At 38.1% G+C, this 5,639-nt stretch overlaps 1 long non-coding RNA gene across 1 annotated transcript in view; it reads right to left on the reverse strand.

Annotated features, from left to right (window-relative positions):
- Positions 1-1,472, reverse strand: part of LOC106955068 (uncharacterized) — a 9,214-nt gene extending 7,742 nt beyond the window's left edge. Inside the window, exon 1 of the long non-coding RNA XR_001426496.1 lies at positions 1,139-1,472. This is a non-coding gene — a long non-coding RNA (uncharacterized LOC106955068). The remainder of the gene's footprint in view (positions 1-1,138) is intronic.
- Between the last annotated feature and the right edge of the window lie 4,167 nt (positions 1,473-5,639).

Here is a 5,639-nt window from a genome sequence, read left to right on the forward strand (position 1 = left end):
CAAGTCCTGTGTTGGTTTAGCTCGTGTTTTCAGTTTTTCAGGCGCTACCAGTATTAGCTGTGTGCTAATGTTTCAAGTCCTGTGTTGGTTTAGCTCGTGTTTTCAGTCTTCAGTTTTTCAGTTTCTACCGGTATTAGCTGTGTGCTAATGTTTCAAGTCCTGTGTTGGTTTAGCTCGTGTTTTCAGTCTTCAGTTTTTCAGGCGCTACCAGTATTAGCTGTGTGCTAATGTTTCAAGTCCTGTGTTGGTTTAGCTCGTGTTTTCAGTCTTCAGTTTTTCAGGCGCTACCGGTATTAGCTGTGTGCTAATGTTTCAAGTCCTGTGTTTTAGCTCGTGTTTTCAGTCTTCAGTTTTTAGGTGCTACCGGTATTAGCTGTGAGCTAATGTTTCAAGTCCTGTGTTGGTTTGGCTCGTGTCTTCAGTTTTTCAGGTGCTACCGGTATTAGCTGTGAGCTAATGTTTCTGCCATGCCGCCTGTACTGGACTGTGTTTTGAGCTTCTCTTCATTAAATTCATCATCTGGTTCTCTGCATTCATTCTCACCACCACCAACCACACCCCATGACACTGATTTGTTGTGCATTGCAGCAGGCTTATTGTATTTTATTGACGTATATCAGAGTAAAATAGTCTTGATCGTGCAAATCATGCATTGCTTTCCTTCCGCTTCACAGTTTTGCCCTAGTTTCTTTTGGTCTATAAAATCTCTTTAAGGCTTTCACATGACAAAATATTGAAGCATGACATCTTTACCAGATCCATCATTGGATGCATATTGCACTTGGATCCCACTCAGAGATTACCTTCTGGTGCTATTACCAACCAGCTTCAGCAGACCACCATGGGACGTAACCTTTCTGTGACTTATACATTAGCTAGATGAGCGAGAGCCCTGTGCATGGTGGGTACCACCAGCTGATACTGCTAATGCATGGATCATAAACCTCTGATGGCTTCTATATAAGGCTGGCTGAGTGGATGACACCTCGGTGGTCTGGACAGCGTTAACTGCAGCATGGACTTATAAGGAGGAGGTGCTCCGATTAAAGGGAGTCGGGGGTTAGGCACAACATTTTAATAGACATACTGTGAGTCACTTCTTAAAACATTGTGTTGTAGTGTTTGCACAAGTTGTCACCTGTGACGTATAGCGCATTCTTATCGGACCTCCGCATGGTTAACGGTCCGCTGTGTTGTTGAGAGGCAGCGAAGCCGAGTCTGGGCAGGAACTAACACACAATACATCAGGAAGTGGACAGACATGAGCGATAGAGCAGGAATGTTCTTTACCAGGGCATGATATACTCACCGACTCAAATTTAATATATTAATTATTAGCTACACTGTTGAGTTCGTTAGGTGCTGCATCTTTTTGTTTTGTTTTTGTCATCAAATGAAATTGCACTCAAACACAAGATATGCGTGTGATAGGTTGGGTTGCAGTTGAATTGAAGAAGGAAAGAATATATGTGAATAATCAGAGCAGAAATGAAGTGAGTTGTTTTGGGTACACTGCAAAAACAAAATCTTACCAAGTATTTTTGGTCTAATTTCTAGGGCAACACTTGAAATAAGACAAAAAATAATATACAAGTAACTTTTCAGCAAGATATAGGAGCTTGTTTATGTAATTCTCTAATATCCATAACAATAGTACATGTTCCACTGGTAAATTATTTAACCTATAACTAGATATTTTCCCCATTATTTGGTGAAATAATCTTCCAAAGGAACTGGTACTTTTTAATTAGGATTAAGGAATTATTGACTTAAACAATCTTTATTGTCTTTAAAATGCTTGTAAGTTAATTCTATTTTCCAGTGCACCAAGCACTGGAAAATAGACAAAAAATACTTGGTAAGATTTTGTGTTTTTGCAGCTTCTAATTCATCTCTAAGTCATTTCTTCCTTTAGTTCATACTTTGTCTGTGCCTGTTTGTAATGTGGCATACTGGTTTGTTTTAAGTAAATAAAGTATTTAGATAAATTATGGGGATGAATAACATATATCACATGTTTTATTTTCACTTTACAATATTTTGTGCACATTTTATATTAAAGCCGAACATTAAAGTCAAATTTTATTAAAACATGACTGATTGTGACTCAGGTTAAGCCAAAACACTTCTGAGCTACATCCTACTGGTGAGTAAAAATTGATGAAGTCACTTTTTCTTACAACAGGCAATAAGCAAATTGTAGAAAATTACTTTACATCTGTTGTGTCATTGGATACAAAAGGTCATCAAGGTGGGTCATCAAAATTTAAGAGGCATTTTAAGGAGAGTAGACCTCTGCCCTCAAACAGATCTTAAGTGAAATCAAAAGGTCGTCAATAAAGTGTGAAACCACCCACTGAGATCTTAAGTAACAATTGACAAAATATAAAAAAGTCTAAGGAGAACAAATAAGGAAATGTACATGGACTATAGTTACTTGAAAATGAAACCTTACCAACCTCCACTCCAGATCTGCTCCTTATTTATTGAAAAATAAATCTGGAGACTGATTAGAGTCTTTGCATGTTTGCTTCTTCATCTTGATCCAAGTATGCAGAATTTTCTATGAGTGGTGTTAAATATATGTCTTCCTTCATCTCTGTTGTGGCTTCGAGTAACATCGGTTTCTCATTGTCAGGAGGATTTCCAAAGTTACCACATTACATGTAAAGGCCTGTCTAAAAGAGTGATGTGTCCTCTTCAGTCTCCCAAATATAAATATGTATGAGCTAAAAGGAGCAGGGATTTATTGCCGTGCTCTTTTTGCAATAAGAAGCAGTAATAAGAAAGAAAGTGTTGATGTTTTGTCTGACTACAGTAAAATAGCATCTATGTGCAGCTGTTTTAGCTCTGGCACAAGCTGTTTTTGTCCCAGGAGGCCAGCGGCTGCTGTTTCCATTGTGTGAAGCATGTTTGGTCGAGATAGTGGGTGTGGGAAAGAATCAGCAGCAAATTGGAGGGGATTTGTGCCTGAGTTAGAGTCAGGTTTATTTGTACGGCACGTTTCAGCAACAGGGCACTTCAAAGTGCTTTACATGATAAAAACGTCATACAGTCACCTAATATGAAACAAGCAATAAACATTACATTTCATCAAAATCATTAAGCAAATACAAAGCACATATGCTGATCAACTGTGTTTCAGCTGTTTTGCAGTTTTCTGGAAGCTTGTTCCAGATTTGTGGTGCATAGAAGCTGAATGCTGCTTCTCTATGACTACAGTCTTTACTGTAGTGTGATGCTAAACTGTTTAACAACAGTATTATAAGGCCTATTCTCTGTGCCGTAGGGGCTTTAGAACCGAGTTGATGTGCTCTGTCTGGTTTTAGTCAGAACACCAGCAGCAGCATTCTGGAGCAGCTGAAGCTGTCTCATTTTTTAGGCAGACCTGAGAAGACACTAAACATTTGGATGAGTTTCTCTAGATCAGAGGTGTCCAAACCTTTTACCTTGTGGGCCAAAGCTGTCAGGTTGAAAGCAATTGATGGCCACAAAGGAGAGATTTTTAACAAAAAGTTGTGGTGGGCCAGATTTGGCCCCCGAACCTTGAGTTTGATGCATCTTGAGCTTGCATGTCTTTCTTTGTGACCTAACATTTTACACTGCCTCTTAAAAAAAATCACATATTTAGACAAACGATTCCACTGAGGCTGGACTGAGACCAAATTGCTGCAAAAATATCAGTTGTTGCTGTAAATAGAGGCCAGACACACACTCTGTGTGTGTGTTACTGCCTGGTTGTAAGTGGGTTTAATTTCCCCCTATAACAAATTGCATGTTGTTACTTTACTGCCCTGCTACCTCGACTGATTTGCAGACGTATATAAAAACTCCAATAGAGCTGGAAGGTGTTTTATGATTTATTTAGCAAGACAACGTAATAATGAACACTGTTTGGATGATCTTGTTTCACATGTGTTGTGTGGATGGACAGATGTGGATGTGGAGAGGAAATAATAAGGCACAAGGGTGGATGATGTTTTCCTTGTAAGGAGCCTTTTGCATGTTTTCTTCCTCTAAAACAATCGAATGATTCATTTAGTGATTATGTTGCTAAGAGCTTGTGTTGGAAACAATGTTGTGTCCACTCAGCAACACCGGTCAGCTCAGAAGACCCAGCCCTTCATGTGAAATCTGTCATCCAGCATGAAGTGTCTCAGTGTGTCTGGAACATTCAGCTACACCTCATCACACTTCCTCTTTGTGCATGTTTTAGAGGAAAACAGATAGAAGCTGAACGGGAGCGTGTGTCTGCGATCAGCTCTGCTCAGCGAACAAACCTGGTAACACAGGAAGCACGACTAGGCTTTTACAGAAGTGGAATTTCCTCCAACCAAGATGTGTATCGCTGCCTTTCTACTGTTGGAGCAGAGGAAAGGGGAGAAAGGAGCGTTTTCATTCTTTGTTCAAAAAGGAATCTTGCACAAAGCTTTCAGCTGGTAGTTTATATTAAGCAACAGTCTCTCATTCCTCTCAAGGACTTTCTGTGCCTTGCGCAATGTCAAACTCCCCCTGAACGGTTTCACATTTTGTCATCTTACAAGGGCAAAGGTAACTTTATTTTTTGAGGATTTTGTGTGATAAACCAACACAAACTAGTGCATAATTACAAAAAAGAAGGGAAATTATGCATAGTTTTTTAATGTATTTATCAAATAACAGTAAACAATTTTGTGATGGCCTTAAGATGAAAATCTGTGTATTCCTTTGAAAAGTTAGTTAATAACACTACTATACTGTATATTTTGGTATTGATCCAATACTAGTATCGTCAATATCGATACTGATATTGATACCGATACTTTTCTTCTCCTTTTGGTGTTTTTCTGATTTTTTCCTTTGAGTTATTTAGCTAAACTTAAAATAGAATCTGTAAAAGTATATAGTTGCCTACAAAATACTTTAATAACATATTGAGTTTGACTTTATTGAACATAGTGTAATAAAAGAATAAACAAAGTTATATACAAACAAGATCAATTAAAACAAAACCAAACAAAACAAACGAGCAGTAGTAAAGTGTATTTACATGTTCAATTGACATGATGAAAAGAGAAACAAAACTGATTTCTGTGACTTTTTTCTTAATAAATAAAATGCAAAAAATATAACTTGAGAGCAAATCAAGGCAAAATCTTTTCTATCCTGGGGTTGAGAAACTACAAAGATCAAATAAAATTTCAAGAGAGAATCTGAAACTAAAATATCAATCTTAATAGCCACTGTGCTGTGTGGCTGCTTCTGCATAGAGAATAGGAGAAAGGAAGATGAATCGAGCAAAATACAAAATTATCGTGAAAAAAACTTGTTAGGCCAAGTTCACAATGCAACCTGAAGTCACCCAATTCCGATTTTGTGTCAAAGTGGATTTTTTTTTAGTGTAGTTGTTCAAATGTTCCGCGTGCGCAGTAGAGGGCGCAATAGTCACATAAAGAGCTGCTCAGTGTTTTTCCAACTGCCATAACGTAGAAGAAGAAGACGTGCTCGGTGTTTGCGGAAGTAAACGTTGATGCTGACGGTTTACCATTTTAAAGCTGCTGTCCGACCGCAGCCAGCATATTAACATCTTAATCCTCGATATCGTCCGCCATGGTTGTTGTTTTTCTCATAGACATAATATAAGGATTAATATAAGGATT

The sequence above is a fragment of the Poecilia latipinna genome, unplaced genomic scaffold, assembly GCF_001443285.1.
Source record: "Poecilia latipinna isolate Pla-1442-1.1 unplaced genomic scaffold, P_latipinna-1.0 Scaffold701, whole genome shotgun sequence".
Taxonomy (NCBI): Eukaryota; Metazoa; Chordata; class Actinopteri; order Cyprinodontiformes; family Poeciliidae; genus Poecilia; species Poecilia latipinna.